General features: G+C 39.8%; 1 protein-coding gene across 1 annotated transcript in view; it reads left to right on the top strand.

The window, feature by feature from the left end:
• The first annotated feature begins 1,509 nt into the window (after window positions 1–1,509).
• Window positions 1,510–19,747, top strand: part of IL1RAPL1 (interleukin 1 receptor accessory protein-like 1) — a 1,809,453-nt gene continuing 1,791,215 nt past the window's right edge. The window contains exon 1 of the mRNA XM_006835561.1: window positions 1,510–2,106. The gene's annotated coding sequence lies outside the window, so the exon portion shown is untranslated. The remainder of the gene's footprint in view (window positions 2,107–19,747) is intronic.

Raw genomic sequence — 19,747 nt, 5'->3', positions numbered from 1 at the left:
GATGAGGCTTTCTACTCCCGTAAAGATTTACACCCTCGGAAACCCTGTACAGGGTCGCTATGGGTCGGAACCGACTCGACGGCACTTAACAACAACAACACTTCCCCAGAGGCTTGCTTCTCCAAGTGTGGTCGGGGACTAGCGTTATTGGCACTTCCTGGGGAATTGATTAAAAATGCAGATTCTCAGGCCCCATTCCACTTCTCCCAAATTAGTATTTGCACGATAACCAAACGCCCAGGTGTTCATAGGCACATTAAAGTTTGAAAAGCCCAGCATCGCCTGTGAATGTCACGCTATCCCTACGCTATCCCTAGGTAAAAGGCAAAGGACCCAGCTGAGCAAAATATTCAAATTGATTTTACCAGTAAGGGTCTTTCTCCTTTTTTTTTTTTTTTTTCCCGCCTATTTCCCACATAGTTCCATCTCAGAAACCTGCAGCGAACTAGTGCGCAGAGAACTGGATCACAAGGTAGCTGAGAGGAGGATCTTCTTCAATCCTCTAACATCTCATCCCCACCCCCGGCCCCCCGCCGCGCCTCTCTCAGCAAGCCTTCAACAAGCCCCCCAATTCCCAGGCTCAACTCCGGAAAGACATTGCTCCTCCCCTAAGCGACTGATCCGCTGCACCGAGGCTTACTTCCCTAAGGACTCGCAGTTTACATATCAATACAGAAAAAAGCGCTTTGCAAAAACTGTCCTTTTGGAATAAGTATCACCTAGTCACCTGAGATTTGGAATAACTGCCGCGCAATCAGACCCCCACTTTGAAATCCAGGTTAAAGCGATGGTGAGAGTGGTAGAGTGTGCGTGAGCGCGTGGGAAATATTGCGCGCAATGATGAATCTGCTCCAAAGAGAAGAGATGAAAAGGAGATTATTATGAGTGTGTCAGCCTAGACTTGCTCTCTGCACCTTTCTTCTGCTTAGAGAACTGAAACCCTGATTTCTAAGGTGACTAACACAAGATTGGACAAGCGTCCAAATTCGCAGGTCGACCGTTGCCTGGAAGTACAGGTTCCAGTTAAGCGAGGCCTCCCAGGGTCTTTTCCAAAAGATTCCCTAGCTACCCTCCTTCCTGTTCGGGCTTCTGAAAACTAAAACTCGCAAAGCGGTGGCTGTCTGTGGATTGGCTAGTACTAAAATATCCATTGGGTGGCAGTAACACTATCCTCTTTATGACTTGCAGCAAACCAGAGAATGCATTCAATCAAATGAACCGATCTTGTAGAAACACTGGAATCATTTATGCATTGCAGTTTTTCTTTCTGGTTTTCGCTCCTTCTTCCCTGGGATATTTTGAGTGTTACTGTGGCTATTAATCAAGATCTCGTGCTATTCGTGGGTTGCTTGTCGTTTTCGCTCAGGATTAGCATCGTTAAAGGCAAACGCAAAGCTGCTTTTTTTCCCCCACTCCTTTTTTTTTTAATTCATTTTTGGGGGCTGCTGAAGAGAGCTAGGACCCAGGAGACACCCTTCCAAACAGCAGGGGTTGTGTGCTTTCACATAGCAGTACAGTACAAGGAAAACCCCGTCGGATCTGTTATTGCGGGATACTTGTGAAATATACATAGAATTCTTTCTTATGGCTGCATCCCGGATCTGGAAATTTTACTTGGGGACCAGGAGGATTTGAAAGGCTACATGTATTCAGAAGATTTGCAAGCAAGTCTCTGATTCTTGTCATAGGGCTCACAGACTTCCTCAGTTATCTGCCTTTTTCCTTTTTTTTCTTTAAATTAAAAATTTCCCTCTTTTTCTGCTCTCTTTCAGTCTCTCCATTTATATCTGCCTCTTCTTTTGCTCCTAGTCTTTTTTTTTTTTTTTTTTCCTGCTCTGCACCTGGATTGTATCTTTACCAAACAATCGGGCACTTTGAGAACTAACTGGAGACTGTCTTGTAGGGAAGATCTATATGGAATTATCTGCTTTTATGGTGAACTTGGCATTTGTGAATGGGTATCTTGTCCACGATATTAATTGCTAGCAAACATAAGAAAAAGAACAGAGGAGTAAAACGTGGATTTTTCTGAATACGCATTGTGATGACCAGCAATTACCTTACCGACTGATATCCAGAGGAGAATAATTTGCAAGACTGTTGTGGGTAAGGTCATTTTATATATACAAACCCATCAGTGGCATGAGCAAACTTGGGCGTTTGTAATGGGAATGGGTGCCTGGGATGCTTGCTGCATCGCGTTGATGGCTGTGATGTGGCTGTTATTGGCACTGAATGGACTAACTGCAGTTGGGTGTGTTGGTGTGTGTGCATATGTATGTGTGTGTCTGTGTTCTGAGTGTAATTGAAGATAAATTAAAGCCTCACTCTCCCCTCTCCCCAATTATTTCGATATGGGAGAGTGTCTTGAATTAATTCTTGGTAGATACTCTTTGTTTGGATGCAATATTTGTGGCTCTTGTGTTCTGGAAGGGATCGCAGCAGTGAAAGGAACACTTAGTGAGGAGCCCTATTTAAAATGAAGTGAGCTACTCTTTATTCATTAAAAGAAATATGTTTTCAACTCAGTGCAGCATTCTGCTGCATTTCTCAGCCGCAATGGGACCAGGGACATCCTACTTGTCAAGTTTTTAAACTTTAAGGTGATAATCATTGTTAATTGTTCTCCAGTTTGTGATTATTGAAGATTATTAAGTACCCTGGGTTACTTTTTTTATTCACTGGATTATCATTCCTAGTGAGAAAAAAGAGAGAGCGAGAGAGCTCCGAAAAGGATGACTAAAATAGAGAAGAATCACGCAACGTTATCTTAAACATCACCACAGTGCTTTCTTTCTCAAGTTCAATTGTCCAATAATGTAATTATTTACCTAGTACCCTAAATAGCTGAAGCTGCGACCCACGTGCAGGGGAGTTGAAGGTCTGAAAGCTAGGACCATCCTTTTATTGCAATGCAGCCAGCTTGGGAAATGCAGGCAATTACACACTTGCCTTAACCTTAAGTTGAAGACATGTCCTACCTGCTACATCTATTTTACCCTTTCGGTAAAAAGTTCGAGACAGAACCCTGAGGATGCTTAAGCATATTCTACCTAGGGAATGGGGTTAAAAAAAAAAAAAATCAATATTGATGACGTGGTTCAGAGCACTGTACTGCAATGCTAAAGTCCCATATTCAGAACCTATGATGAAAGAGTGGAGCATTTACATGTGTTATAGATCTCACCTGGTATATTGAGCCCAGCTGGAGGGGAGAAGATACGTGGATATGGAGGAAGATGGATGGAAGTCGTGCATAATCGGTGATTATGTAACTTCATTACATCAGCGAGCCTCAGTCAAAGACAGTGAGATGAAATGATTGTTTAGGGAGAGACTCCATCACCTTGTTAACTTTTGAAGGCTTGTAACTGCTAACCAAAGCGGAGGGAAGACAGAGAATAGCTCTAAGGGTCTATAAACCTTGATCTCTGTGGCGAATTTAGCATGAGTTTTCTCTTAGTTTCTGAGGGACAGCATATCATGTAAGCTTTAGGGCTGGCCAGGGACAATTCTAGCCACACCCGTGGAGAATCAAAAGGAGTCTACAGTGTTTCACAAGTGCCCCATTGAGTAATTGGGGCTGTTGATCCCAGCCAAGGTCATAGTTCTATATCTTATGATTGAAATCTGTGGCCCCAACTGAGTGGAAAGTTAAATCCATTAACATGAAAACCGAACAGAATGACTATGTAGTGTCCTCTCTCACATTTTTTTTCCGGCTTGTTACTGATTTCAGTCTGGTGGTTCCCTCTTAAAAAATGATGATTGTTTCCACAGTGTGACAGAAATGAGTGTTTGTACCTTTAGGTTTTCCATGACAACCTCTTTCTGGGCCATTTAAACCCTCTGAGAAAAGAAAAGTAAAAACCTTCAAAGGTAAAATCCAGTTAATTTTTCTTGTTAAGGCAATGAATTCATTATTAATGTTAATTCTAGAATTAAAGAGCAACCATTTGCAAGTGTTACTTATTGAATGGTTTAAAAGTCATGTTGCAGCCACCCGCGACTTCTATCAGAAGAGATAAATGTACTGTGCCCTGTTACAAAAGGAGAAACACTGCAGAATAAAATGTCATTTTCCCTGATGTTTCATTTAGAGCTGTGAGATTTTAAGAAGATACACATCAGCTGCTTTTTTGGCCTTCTCCTGTTTGATGATCTGTGTTTTCCCCTTAAGAGATTATATAGTCCCCCAAAATGAAACTCCACTGAAATCCTAGCCCTGTTAAATTGAATCATCTTATCATGTAGTTTGACTGTTTCCTGTTTCTCTTTCCATTTATCTCCCAAAGAAGGCTAAATGGCTCTTCTATTAGGGAGATGAGATTATTTCTGTTTTTCTTTCACTTCTCATATTCCGGTTCTTTATAGTCCTATGGAGTCAGGAGCAAGATCTAGACACCTCCTAAGTTACACTGCAAAGATATACTTACCCTAAATCAAAGTGAAGGAATGGTGAAAAGAAATTTTGAGCTCTGATAATTTGAGGTGACTTTCTTATTTCTGCAAGACATGCCCATTCATTGATACCTTGTGCCCGTTCATTTGGAGATTTGATGTTCATATTGTATAGGAGATTGGATGTGAAGTTAAACTCCTGATTCCTTCCTTCAGGGGTCAGGGTAACACTACAGCTGCTTTCAGACTGTTGGTTTTCAACTATGTGCAAAAATACAATCTGCCATAATCTTTCTTATATCCCTTATTTGAATGTTTTATAAATGACTTCTTCAGTTTTTCTCTGACTTAAACCACACAGATGTTAACAAAATAGGGCATATTCTAGAGGTTTTATAAGCTCAGAAGTGGATGGAAATTACATTAGAAAGGAAAAGAAGTTTGTAAAAAAAAATACACTGACCATGAAATATACATATACACATCTGAAACTGCTGTCCTTTACTTGAATTCTGCATATATTCAGATTACAAAAGAGAGATTCAGTCATTTTAATGGCACTTTATAACCTGTTACTTTCTTTAGGAAGAGGATTATGTAACCATGGCAGGCTATGACATTTTTCTTAAATCTTCTACAAATCAATAATAAAAAGCTTTGCTTAATAGAAAAGCATTTTAAACATGACAGCAGTGAAAAATTTTAAATATAAATATCTATTCCTCTATTTTATTACCATTTTGACAGCTCAAGCCATATAGTTAGATTGGGAGATATTTGAGGAGAAAAAAACACAACACACCAAAAAACACTTATAAATGTGGAAACAACTAATTTTAGTTCCTGACCAATTGTTTCAGCACAGTCAGGCGATGTAGCTGATGGGTGATGACAGCAATTCTAAAAGTAGAGAACAATTTAAATGGAATTTTTGTGATGTTTGCAATGTATGTGAACAAATCAGTATAAAATGATCAGTAGATAAAACATCTTCATGAAAAAATGAATTGGAGAATTAATATAAGATTTACATTTCCGAATTTTGTAGTCTGTTAGGCAGGGTTATATATTTTGTCTTAAAACAGATACAATTTTTTCGTGTTTGGTACATTTCTTGTTTTCATGTAACAGACTACTCTAATTTGTGGCCATCAAAGCAGCCAATTGTTGATTAATAAGATTTAAAAGTAACAAGTGTTCTGGTGATGCCCAAGGTATAAAGCATTAATTATGATGGCACCGTTTGGGCAGCTATAGATAAGATTGTGTCTAACGTTTTTGTTATGAAATAGAAACCTGATTTCCATTAGTTGTATCAGGAATCTGGACAAGAAAGGAGTTCAGCTTTCTGAGACATAAAGGTATTGTAGCCCACTCACTGCCTGAGTTTCACTTCAGGCTGTCTGTTATTTGTGACCTCTGACACTTTGTTTAACCTCTTCGTGTTCCAGAGAATCACTAAAAAAAGAGAAGAGTTATATATTACTTTAAAGAAATGAGAAAATGTGTGTCTAAAGCTTTCGTGGCTCACCTTTATTCTCTTAAGTTTCCCTAGTGGTACTAATATGGGGATTTAGTTGTCCTAAATAACTAAAAAGGAATAGCTGCTTTTGCATTCAAAGTGATAACTAAAGGTTTTGTGTGTGTGCTATATCTGTGTGCATGTGTTTTCATCGAATTGCTTTCTTTTTTAATGTTTCTGAGGACTTTAGAGTTACTTTTTCTCAAACCAAGAACACACAAACAAATGTACACAAATAAACTCGATGTGGCCATTTGAATCAGATCAACTGACCAAAAAGCTACCCTCTTCTATTATTTTATTAACTAAAGAATAATTGAAATAGATTTGGATACCAAACATAATAGAGAAAATAAGAATCTAACATACCAGTTCTGTTGTGGAATTTGCTAGTTGCAATAATTACTAATGTTCTTTAGGGGGAAGCAGTCCCCCATGTGTCACAAATAACACAGCATTTCTTTAATGTTCTTGTGTCATAACATAAATATTTTTACAGAGAAGCAAAGGGAGGGGGATGGTTAGGGTTATGACTTTCCATACATGTTTTAAAGTGACTGGCTGGGTAAGCATATTGAAAGGGAAGATTTTGTACTTTGGTTAAGGTAGAATTGGAAAGTGGAAGATTAACCCTGTAAAACATAAGTGAACAAACGTACATGGACTTTAAATAAAGAACTTTCCTGCTATAGACCAACCTCCTCTTCCTACCTGCCTGTGTCTTTCTTTGTTTGGGATGAATTTGATCATGACTATTTACTTAACCTTGTTGATATCTATGAATTGCAAGCTTTATCTACAAATGCATTTCAAAATGAATGTGTGTGTGTGTGTGTGTGTGTGTGTGTGTGTATATATATATATATATATATATACTTTATGTTTTATGAACATGCTTTACATTTGTTCTAGAAGATCTACAACGGAATATTGTAGGAATGTAGACAGGCTTGTTTATTTGACAAATTCTTCTAATCACCTTACACATATGCTTTTAATTTTAAACAAGAGAATGCCACCCTGGAGTATCTTATACTGCATATAACATTTCATTACAGCTCAACCACATGGCTCAGTGAACATACCTGTGCTGTTAACCCTAATCGTTGACTTACAATGAAAGATTTTTAATTATATGTTTTTACATTTTTAAATTTTTTCTTCGGTTCTTCTATGTAGAAACAATATTCAGGTATCCAAACTGTATAAGACTGCTTAGATTTTCATCTTCAGAAAAGGGATGACTGGCCTAGTGTTGTTTTTATATCATACAATTTAAAATTGCCAAACAGTAAACTGGGGATAAAGCAAAAATACGAAGCAAAGCACTTCAACATTTTACTTCTAACAATAAGCTTTTTTCCCATTTTCATATTACTACATTAATTTTTTTTATGGCAACCTTTTAAAAACGTGTTGTGCTTACGCTGGTCGTATATACAATGTACAATAAATGACACTAAATGAGCTATTTTTTTTTCTGCAAGAGTTACATGTCTAAGGATATAAAGTTAAGAATAAAATTGATTGTACTTTGTAATGATTCCTAAATTAGAAAATTGTGTGTGGCATTTGGAGTCAATGAAACAAAAAAATGGACTATGAATTGTGGTCATATACATACATACTTTCAATCTTTGACCATGTTTTTGATGTTGTCTCTTACTTTAGGTGAATTCTAATTATAGTAAGTAACTATATGGATAATCATACAATTATTCATAGTAGTTTATCTTCTCATGCTCTGATAGCAATGAGTTAATTGGTAGGTCTTAGGATAAGGATCTTCATCGTTTTTTGGGGGTATAAAGTTCCCCTTTTTAATAAAAAAGAAATGGAAGCCCATTAAATCATAGTGATATTTTCAGTAGTAGTTGATTGAAAAATGCATAATAAAGATGAATATGAATGTGATCATTCCTTTTTGAATGACTATGGATGTTTACAGTCACTAGAAGGTCTATTTATCTTTGAAATACAGCGTCTACATAGACAAGTTGATTTCTATTTGAATTCTTGGGGTGTGTTTTAGTAAATCAAAGGTTCGTATATCTAGAACCAAGGAACCAAAACTCTTGCATTGCATGCACACATGAACCATGCTTATTTTACATACAAAATGAAATGCAAGTGTGGTTGGTGGTGTATTTGGATGAAAGAGGTAGATTTGGGGATGGACTTGGAATATATAATTTTATATGAATATTCATGTAAAGTTCAGCTATAGGTAGATAAATTCACTTTTAGATTTTAGGATTCAACTGTTACACTCAAAATTGCTTGATAGTACAAGATAATTGTTTTTTTTTTAAATTTCACAAACATTGTATTGCATTCAAAATATAATGAATTATTATAAAAATGGCCAAGATGACTGAGGCAGCCTCTTATAAAAATCCAATGAAATTATATACAGCGTAGGAATACTGGATACCCAATTCTGTAATTTTAGCCAACAGGACATTGTGAATCAGAGAAATGAAGTTTCCAAGATCTCACAATTCATTGGCTCTCCCATGAAGAAGAGCCAATCTCCTGTTTCTTTATATGATATAAGCCTTCAGTTTAGTTACATAGCATTAAGTCTTGCATATGACACTTTTTAAAAGTACTGCAGCATACGAAAGAAGAGCTGCAACAGTACATTGTCAGGGAACTTCTAGAATTTCAAGAGGGATTCGAAACAGGGTCTGAAAACAAGGGTATCATTGCTGGTGTGAGATGAATCTTGGATGAAAGCAGAGAAAACCAAAAAGATGTTTACCTGTATTTTATTGACTATGTAAAGGCATTCAACTGTGTGGATCATAGCAAAATTTTAATAACATTGCGAGGAATGGGAATTCAAGAACGCTAAATTGTGCTTTTATGGAGCCTGTATGTAGACCACGAGGCAGTCATTCAAACAAGGGCATACTGAGTGGTTTAAAATCAGGAAAGATGTGTCAGGATTGTATCTTTTTTACTCTACTTTTACAATCCGTAAATTGAGCAAATCATCCAAGAAACTGGATTATATGAAGAAGAAAGCTGCATCAGGATTGAAGGAAGAATTAGTAACAGCCTGTGATGTGCAGATGACTTAACCTGACTTGCCGGAAAGTGAAGAGGACTTGAAGCACACACTTAGTGAAGAAGATCAAAGACTGCAGGCTTCAGTATGGATAACGCCCCAACAGAAATGAAAGAAACCCCCCACAATAAGCAACATGATAAACTGAGAACACATTGATGTTGTCAAGGATCGACAATCAACACCCATGAAAACAGCAGTCAAATCAAATCTGCAGGCGATCTCTTAAAAGTGTTATAGAGCAAAAATGTTAGTTTGAGGACTAAGGTGTACCGGACCCAAGCCTTGGTGTTTTAAGTTGCCTCATATGCATGTGTAAATTGGATAATGAATAAGGAAGACTGTAGAAGAATTGAGGCTTTTGAATTATGGTGTTGGCGACGATTGATAATTGAATACACCATGGACTGCCAGAAGAACAAACAAGTCTGTCTTGAAGGAAATACAGCCAGAATGCTCCCTGGAAGTGAGTATGGCGAGACTTTGTCTCATATACTTTGGACATGCTACCAGACAGGACCAGCCCCTGGAGAAGGACATCATGTTTGATAAAGTAGAGGGTCAGCAAAAAAGAGAGTCTCAACGAGAAAGATTGGCACAGTGGCTGCAACAATGGGTTCACCCAGCAGTGATTGAGAGGATGGCACGGGGCTGGCAGTGTTTCTTTCTGTTGTCCATGGGGGCACTTTGAGTTGGAAACAACTCGATGGCACGGAACAATAATAACAGCATGAGGGAAAGATTTGCTCTGGTTGATACTCAGGTTACCACATCTAATCCTTGGTTTCTAGCTCACTGTATTGACTTGTTGCCCCTCATAGGACTCCCCCTTCAGACGCTGTGGACTTTCATTTTTGACTTTTGGCACACTGTGCCTTTCCTGGCCTCATACGATGTCCAAAGATACTTAAAATACAGGGAGAGTTGGAAAAATAGGTCACCTGTGGGGCTTCCTTGTCTTTTCTGGAGTGGCCTTTTTCCCATCAGCTTTGTATCTTCCCCACCTGCAGGGAACTGCTCTTCTTTGAAGGCCTTGCCTTTACTGACTGTCCTGGTGCCAGGCCTTTAGGACTGCCAACACTGTCTCAATGTTGCCATGCTACCTTCCTGCTTCCAAGGGCATCCACTAATGGGTCTCACCAAAATAGCTTTTAGCCACGTTTGATCCTACTTTGAAGAGACAGAATTTTTTATTTTATTTCTTCCTCACCAGAGTTACTTTGCTTATATCGAAAACAATGAAATAATGTGGAAATAATGGAGACAGTAACAGTTTCTCGGGTCTGACAGCTACCATCATAAAGTCACAATCTAAGTTTTCTGATTCACACATGCACAATATTTTTTGTCAAGATATTTCACATATGTATCATTGTTAATATGCTAAAGGGAAAATTTTGGGATAACAGGCTTCCCTGTTCATATTCAAACACTAACATTGGAGAAAAGATGCCATTACATTGATTCCTTGACTCAGAAAATGTTTTTAGTGCACAGCATCTTAGTTGATAAAGGGGCAGGGGCCATGGAGGACTCACAAAGGTGCTTCAAAACTGTCGTGGAATGATTCCATTATCTCTTACTTCCCTTTTCCACATACTTTCATTCGGGTTAGATCTTGCTGTGGCCTCTTGTCTACTGGATAGGCAACTATCTAATGTACCCGTGTGAAGGAAAGACATCCACTCTGAATGCTGCAGAATAAGTAAGCACTGGACTACTAACCACAAGACCAGCAGTTCAAACCCATTGGTCACTCCTCGACAATCCTATACAGAGCCACTATGAGTCAGAACTGACTCGAAGGCACTTACCAGCAACAACAGTGAACACTATGAGGCTTCTAACTTAATTTTCAAAGGGGCACAAGACAGGTGAGCTGGACCCAGCAGGGGAATGTAGACAACTGACTGACTTAGAACAGGGTCATGTATAATGTGTGAACAAAGCTTCATAGAAAATGTTGAATGTCACAAATGAGTCTGCTGGCTCTCAGTACTTGGCCTTTGGTTCTTCCGGTTAAAGTTCTTAATGTTGTCACCATGATAGAACTCCTGAATGGTACTGAAGAGGCACCCACCCCAAAGTGTGCAGAGTAAATGCGTTGAGATCCCTGGAGGTTTTGAACTCGGCTGCTTTCCTTTGTCTAGATTCTGCTGCTCTGTGCCCTTGAGTTGGTTTAGACTCATAGTCACCCTAAAGGGGGTTTCCGAGGCTGTAGATTTTTAATGGTGCAGAAAGTTTCATCTTCCTCCTGCGGGCAGGCTGGTGGATTCGAACTATTGGCTTTGCAGTTAGCAGCTCAATGCGTAACCCACTACTCCACCAGGGCCCCTCTTTCTGACTCATAGTGACTGATAATGAGTGGCTGGTGGTTTTGAAGTGCTGGCCTTGTGTTTAGCAGTCCAGTGCTTAGCTTGTAACACCACAAAGGTTCTTCCAGAGGACCCATGATAACACCACCACCACAGAGCTAGCCACTCATGGCAGTGGGTGTGTTCGTCTCAATAAATCAATGCTTTTGTTTAATTCCGGGAATCCAGTGCCCATCTGTTTTCTTTTTCCAGGGTCCAGGATTGTGCACAGCACAGATCAGTGTTCTCCAAAACCCATGCTGCATTGTAAACTGAGACCAAAACTGCTGATTTGAAACAGTAAAAAAAGAAAACTTGAGTAAGAAATAAAACAGCATCTATATCGGTTCAAGCTCACCAGCTGCTCCTTGGAAACCCTATACAGGGTTGCTATGGGTCGGATTCGACTCGACGGCACATAACAACAACAATATTTGTAGTGCTTCTAAGATATTCCTTTTTTTTTTTTTTTTTACAGTTCGAAGGTTAGTGGCAACCCTTTGTCAAGCAGTTATGTTTAGTGCCATTTTTCCAACGGCATGTGCTCATTTCCTGTTTTAATGTCATATGTTGGTAATTCTCTCAATAATATCAAACATTTTCATAATACTGTTGCTATTGAGTCCTTGGGTGGCGCTGTGGTTTAATGTGCCATGCTGCAAAGCCATTTGAACTGTAAGGTTGGTGGTTCAAGCTCACCAGCTGCTCCTTGGAAACCCTATACAAAGCTCGCTAACCAACTCGACGGCAAGCTTGTTGAATGGTGGCAGTGTGGCAGCTAATGTGCTGGACTGCAAAAGTTGTTTAGGAGTCCTGGTGTGGCACTGTGGGTTCATGTGCCAGACTGCAAAGCCGTTTGAACTGCAAAGCCGTTTGAACTGCAAGGTCGGTAGTTCAAGCTCACCAGCTGCTCTTCGGAAACCCTATACAGGGTCGCTATGGGTCAGAATCGAGTCGACGGCACTTAACAACAACAACAACATTACTATTGAGTCCTGATGGGGTGCTATAAGATAAGCACTGGACTGCAAAGTCAGTTTGAATCACGAACTCAGCAGTTCAAACCCATCAGCCACTCCTCGGAAACCCTATACAGGGTCGCTATGAGTTGGAACCGACTCGACGGCACATAACAACAATTGCACTTTAAATAAACTACAGTGTACTTAGGAGCCCTGGTAGCTCACAGGGTTATGCTTTGGGCTTCTAACCACAAGGTCAGCAGTTCAGATTCTCAAGGTCAGTAGTTCTAATCTACCAGGCACTCTGTGAGAGAAAGATGAAGCTTTTTGTTCCCATAAAGAGTTACGGGCCTTGGAAACCCACTACAGCAGGGGTGGAGAACATTTGATCCGTAGAAGACCCGCAAAATCATTTGGTCTAGTCCTGCCAAGGCAAACACACTTCCAACCATCACATTTTGTTGTTATTGCTAAGTCCAGTGCCGTCATCGAGTCAACAGCTCTGCATGGCATTTCCAAGAGTAGAGCCATCACATTGTTGTTGTTAGGTGCCATCAAGTTGGTACTGACTCATAGCGACCCTATGCACAACAGAACGAAACACTGCCCCGATCCTGGGCCAACCTTACAATCGTTCCCACTGACGTTTCACCAAATATAACTTATAAATTTATGATTTTGTATGACCCACAAATAATGTTATAAATTTTGGGAGAAAAGGGGTTCCCCACCTCTGCTCTACAAGATCATTATGAGTCAAAACTGACTCAATGGCATCATAGCAGCAGCGTAATATAATCATAACTTTCATATGCATTAGGAAACATGAAAAAAAAAAGTGGTTTGTAACCTACAAATGGTCTGAAGGTGAAGAAATGGCCATCTTGTCTGTCTGCCAGTCTGTCTGCCTTCCTTTTCTTCATCCTTCAACCTCTACCAAAGATTCTTGAGTGATTCTGTACACAGGGCACTATAAGAGGGGCTGCACGGGATACAGAAAGGAGTGATTTCACATGTTTGGGCCCCAAGAGTTATGAGTCATGCAGTCGTCGTAAGTTGGAATCAACTTGATAGCAACTAACAACAAACAGCTAACAAAAACAATAACTAATAACAGGGGTAATAAAAGTAAATCACATAGAACTATAATCCAAGATAGCCTGCCATTTGTTCTAACTCAAACCAAAATCAGGGCTGTTGAGTAGATTCTGACTCATAGCTACCCTATAAGAAAGCATAGAACTGTTCCCTAGGGTTTTCAGACTGTACATCTTTACCGGAGTAGACAGCCTCATCTTTCTTCAAAGAACAGTTGGTAGGCTTGAACCACTGATCTTTCAATTAGCAGCTCAATGTGTAACCCGTGGCACCACTAGATCTTCTTTAGTCTTCTAAAAAAGTGCCAATTACGGTAAGGATGAAGAAAAAGATCAGGCTTTAGGGTATTTTAGAAGGCTTGCCAAAAGAGGAGAGATTAAAGTTGGATTTTAAAGGAATTAATTGTGTGAAGAAGACAGCCTATTCCAGGTAGATGGGAAATCTAGAACAATGGATGGTGTAGGCAGGAGACAATGGAGCCTTGTTAAGGGAAGAACCACCCATCTAGTCTCCCCAGAGAATGGGTATTGTGATGAAGAATGTAGGAAGATAAACTGGAGTCCCTAGGCTGAGGGAGGCAGGCTGCAGCTGATGGGAAGAATTACCAAGAGTTTAAGGAAAAAGTGAACAGGTTATGAAAACTGAGATTTATGCTTCAGAAAGATGGAGAACAAATGGAGAGTCTGTGCTTCCTGATTCTTTTCATTCCAAAGAGTTGGGCTGTTAATTCCAAGGTTGGCAGTTCAAACCCACAAGCTGCTTGGCGGGAGAAAGATGATGCTTTCTGCCCCCTTAGAGATTTACAGCTTCAGAAACCTTATCCAGGGTCATTCACTGTGAACTGGAATTGATGACAGTAGGTTTGGTTTCATTGCTAGTTTTGTCAATTTGGGGTGTTCCTGACTTCCGTCTTGATTCCAGTTTTCTTCATGTTGAACCCTGAGTCATCAAACAGACATCGCTGACTCTCTTCATGTCGTTTCATAGGTTCCTCACTAAGACTAAAGCACTGTTAGCAGTACGAGATAAATACAGAGGCACAAGTCAAAGATTAGCTAAAAGAACAACAAAATCCCAGAATGCAACAGTCTGTAGTGGGAAAGATCCATCCCAACGATTTTTGTTTAGTAGTAATAGAGTTAACAATAATCATAGCAAAAATGCTGTGGTTTAAGTGTAGCTCTTCAATGAATATAGTTGTGATCATTTGGAGTTTATTTCTTTATAGTGACAGAAACAGTAGGAGAAAGCGGAAGCTGGAGGATAAGGCAGCTGGGGAGGAAAAGAAGTCGAAAAGTGCTTTATTTATATAATCTAAGGAGCTCTGGCAGTGTAGTGGTTAGGAATCGGGCTGCTAACCCCAAGGTCAGCAGTTTGAAACTACCAGCTATTCTGCCAGAGAAAGATGAGGCTTTCTGTTCCCGTAAAGATTTTCAGCTTCAGAAACTCTATACAGGGTCGCTATGAGTCGGAACTGACTCCATGGCACACTACCACCACCACCATTGTCGTTGAATCGGTTCTGACTCATAGTGACCCTGTATAGTATTTCCAAGGAGCACCTACCTGGTGGGTTTAAATCACCAACCTAGTGGTGCTTATCCAACAGTGACACACCAAGACTTCAATGCAAGGTGAAAAAATAAATATTGAAAGTGCCATGGGCTGCCAAAAGAACCAATAGATGTGTGTTGGAAGAAGTGCAGCCAGAGTGCTCCTTAGGGGCCAAGATGGCCAAACTTCGTCTCTTATACTCCGGACATATTCTCAGGAGGGAACAGTCGCTGGAGAAGGATATCTTGTTTGGTAAAAAAGGAAGACCCCCAACGAGATGGATTGGCCAAGTGGCAGCATCGATGGACTCAAGCATGGCAACAGTAGTGAGGTTGGCCCAGGATTGGGCAGTGTTTCATTCTGCTGTGCATAGGGTCGCTATGGGTCAGTACCGACTCGATGGCACCTAACAACAACAACAAACAACAAAAGCTTTATATTATGATCATATGTAGGAAAAATATTGCTTTAGAGTAGAATTTGTTGTTGTTGAGTTCCATGAATTGGTTTCCGACACTTAACAACCCTGTATAAGATTTCCAAGAGTAGCTGGTCTGCTTGAATTGCCTACCTTATAGTTAGCAGTCCTCTGCTTATCCTACAGAACCACACAAGGACTCCAATTGTTAGGGTAGACTGTACATTCAATAATAAGATAATAGGATTTATTCCTTGCAAGTGTGAACTCTTTTGTTAACTATCAATAATTATAATGACTTTGAACTGAAGATGGAAATCAGAAAGTGAGTTTCACAGTAATAAAAAACCTCTCATTTTCCTTTAGTTTAAATTCTGTACTTTATCCAATGTTTCATCTATGCTTCCAATAAGTATAACAAAAGAAACAAAAAAGTGTTTTTGTTTTCCATTCTTCTGCTCACACTATTGGATGCTTTAATAAACTGAGAAATGATCAGACATCAAAGATCAAACAAAGAACAACACAGTTTTCTTAGACATAAACTAAATGTTAGGAATCCAGTGAAAGAACAAGTCACACAGTTTAGTGGTTGTCAAGATGCCCTTCCTTGACCCTGAAAGTGCTGATGCAGTCTAGAGCTTGTATTTTTAAAGATTTTGAAGGTCAGAGGAGCATCAAAGGGTAGTTTGGAAGGGCTTCAGCAGAACTGTCTCAATTTCAGAAGCCCCCCTCTCCACCTCACCATACTTTATTATTGGCATGAAATGCTTTCTCAATATTTCCAAAGTGCCCCACCAAGCCATGTTTAACTTTCAAGTATAAAGTCCTGTCCAGTCACAATGGCCCTTGCTAAACTCCTTCTATGCTGAAATCCTGGAACTGTCACAGCATCAGATTACAAGGGTGTGGTTTTTGCAAGCCTTTGGTAATCTCCCTCAATCCAGGTAAATTAGCTGAGCTGCTCCTATCAATAAGCATTATGATTAACACCTTTGTGTGAATGCATGTAAAATACAATTTGAGGGCCCTCTATTGTAAAAAATAAGCTTAAGGAGTTGAAGATGCTAAAGACAGTTGATGCCCTCTGGAGCTTTTGGGCTATTGGACAGGAAATGTGCTTTAACATTTCTTGTAAAAGACTCTGAGCTGGTGCATCGCAAGCAGGTTTATTTGTTTTTGAGGCAGAGATCGAAGATGACCAGCAATGTAGTTGCTGCGGAGGCCTCAGCAGATGCTACTGAAGTTCTGGAATTTTGTTGGTTCTTCAAGTTGAGTCGAGGGGCTAGAGCTTTGTACTCCCACATTGGACACGCACTGACTGGGAGCTGAGTAACCTTGGACAAGACAATTCCTTGCAGCTGAGAGTAATTCCCAGTGAGGATTCAGCTGTGAGTTCTCAGCTGCAGGTAAGTAGGCCACAAAGAGGGTAATGGAAAGTATTTGGAAGCTCTGACAAGGTCATATTAATCCCCATGCTGCAATAATGCAATAGAAAATTACTTAACGAAATTCTGTGAAAGCTTAAACAATTGTGTAAAGAGGTAAAGATAAACTAAGGACTTTTACAAATCCAAACAGACTCACAGCCGCGTAGAGTTTCCGAGGCCTAGCTTTGTGTGGTTCTGTTTCAGAAAATGTGATTTTGTGAGCACTGTATCTGAATTCATATTATAATTACTCCTGTTACATAGGTTGCCAGGCCACCTGTATCTAATTGGCACATCTCTGTGCCCTTGGCTTCCATAGGGGCAGAGGAAGGAGTTGAAAATTCAGGCTGGAAGAATTTACTATAGGACCTTTTGTGTGTGTGTATGTGTGGTGGTTTATATGTTTGATTCCAAGATTGGTGGGAGGAGTTCAGGAAAGGGCCCAAAATTTCTGAACCTCAGGATTTAATTCCAAGGGGCAATAAGATAATTGTTTGGGTTGTAGGGGACCAGGGTATAGAGGGAGATTGCAAATCTGCAGAAGACTCGGAGTAACTGGTAGTGGATGACATACAGGTGAATTGACTGGTGCCGAAAAGACCCGGAACAGTGTTTCCTTTTCCTTAGCATTAGTCAACTTGTGATGTGGATTAGAGGAGGAGGGGAACTAACTAAATTTTGATTATGAAGAATTTGAAATTCTAGAAATGTATCTGAGTTCACTTTTCATTGAAAAGAAGTTTCATATAACACTGTTTGATTTTATATTATGTGGAAATACCTAATTTCCCTCCCTTAATGTGAGGAAGCATCATCACTTTATATTTTAAAATACTTTTACGACCCTAGTTAAATAGTGGGAACACCTTCTATGTATTTTCCTGTGAAGATATTCAATCAAGTTGAATACATTGAGGCCTAATTTCACCAGTAATTTTTTAAAGTAGTGGATGTGTCTCAATAGGTAACCATTCATTAAATGATAGAAAATTTGAATAGGAATGAACTTTGTCACGCCCTTGCCGATATATAAAACCTCTCTATTGCAACTCAACTAATTATCCAGTAACTGACATTCATTTTACTAAACAACCACTTTAACTATTTTTTTCCTTTCACTTGACCTGACATTTGACTAGATGGTCAACTCAATTCAATTCAATAAATACTCCCAGATTATCTACCTCTTCCATGCTTAATTCAAGCACTAAACCAGAATGAGCAATTCACTCATTGCCAAACCAATTCAAGATGTACGTTGCCTAAGTGTTTAAAGAGATTTTCCTTTAAAAAGTTGACCCTACCACTCCCGAAAGGCCTGCTCTAAAACATTTGATGCATTCCTTTTCTGCTCATGGCTTGTCTTTTGGAATTTTTTCAAATAAATTTTATTGTTGGAAAATGTGTATAGCACAACATCTGCCAACTCAAAATGTTCAGGTACACAATTTAGTAATATCATTAAGTTAATCATGTTTTGCAATCAGCATCTATAATCATTGTGAAATTTCCTACCATTATAAATGAATACTCACTGTTTCCTAGACAAGGGCTCCCTGAGGCACTGCCCCCCCCCAACTGGCAACTGTTAGTAAACTAGTCTATATATACTTGACCTATTATTATTTCATGTAAGTGAGCTATGACAGTAAATGCCATTTTGTGAGTGACTTATTTCACTGAGTATATGCTTTTCCCTAGTGGCCCACCATCTGTCACAGATTGTTGTTGTTAAGTGCCGTCGAGTTGGTTCTGACCCATAGCAACCCTGTTATAGGGTTTCCGAGGAGCAGCTGGTGAGCTTGAACTGTCAACCTTGCAGTTCAAATGGCTTTGCAGTCTGGCGCATTAGGACTTCATTTTTCTTTATGACTGAGGAGTTTCCCTTTGGCTAGAGGAATTCACTATATTAAGAAGGTCCTCTTTTTCTATCACAATACCCCATTTATGTTTATAGGTTGTATATTCTGCCTTTCCCCCACCCCCCAAAGAAATGAAGTTAATTAAGGAAATTCCTGGTGTGGCGCTGTGGGTTTTGTTGCTGTGGGTTAATGCGCCGGACTGCAAAGTCAGTTTGAAATGCAAGGTCAGCGGTTCGAGCTTACCAGCGGCTCCTTGGGAACCCTATACAGGGTTGCTATGAGGCTGAACCGTCTTGACCGTATTTAACAGCAATAGAGTCATAGATTGCCCTCCCCTACTCTCCAAGTCTCCAGATTGTGGTTTTGCGGACTATATTGTGCTATTTGTACACCGTACACTGTTCTTTTTCTCCTCAGAGACTTGAGACAATCACATTTAACTCCACCACCGAGTGTCCCATCCCTTCAAGTAGGTGTGATAGTTAAGGATTTGCGTCAACTTGAGTAGTTTGGCAGATAAAATGTAGTAACTCGCATGATGAGGCTGAATATAATAATATAATCAACTCTATGATGACATCTGCTGTGAGCCACTCATCAGCTGAAAGGAAGCGTCCATTGTGTGGCTTACTTACAAGTTATTACACACTCAGCAAAGCTTGCTTGCTTGCTGTTGGGTCAGGATGCTACATCTGGCTTCTCATCCAACCTCTGGTTCTGTGGAATTGAGTCAGTGGAATGCTCTGTTATCTGCTAATCCTGAAATTAGCCAGCAGTCGTACCTTCTCAACCTGTCTTCCTGCCATCTATCTGACTTGCTGATCTTGGTTCACCTGACCCAGGAACTTGGGACTTGTTCACCTCTACAAATGTGTGAACCATTTCCTTGACATAAGCTTCTCTCTGTATATATGCATATGTAATAAGCGTCACTGGTTTTGCTTCTCTCCGAGAACCCAGCCTAAGACAGTAGGTAAGTCGTGCTATTTTAAATTTCCTGCTCAAGAGCTATGTAGGTGGCATGGGAGATGAGTGACGGCTATTGGAACAGACTGTGCATTGGAAGCTATTTA

This window comes from Chrysochloris asiatica, unplaced genomic scaffold (genome assembly GCF_000296735.1).
Source record: "Chrysochloris asiatica unplaced genomic scaffold, ChrAsi1.0 scaffold00018, whole genome shotgun sequence".
NCBI lineage: Eukaryota > Metazoa > Chordata > Mammalia > Afrosoricida > Chrysochloridae > Chrysochloris > Chrysochloris asiatica.
Note: the sequence above shows the minus strand (reverse complement) of the source record. Positions and strands in the feature narration are given on the sequence as shown.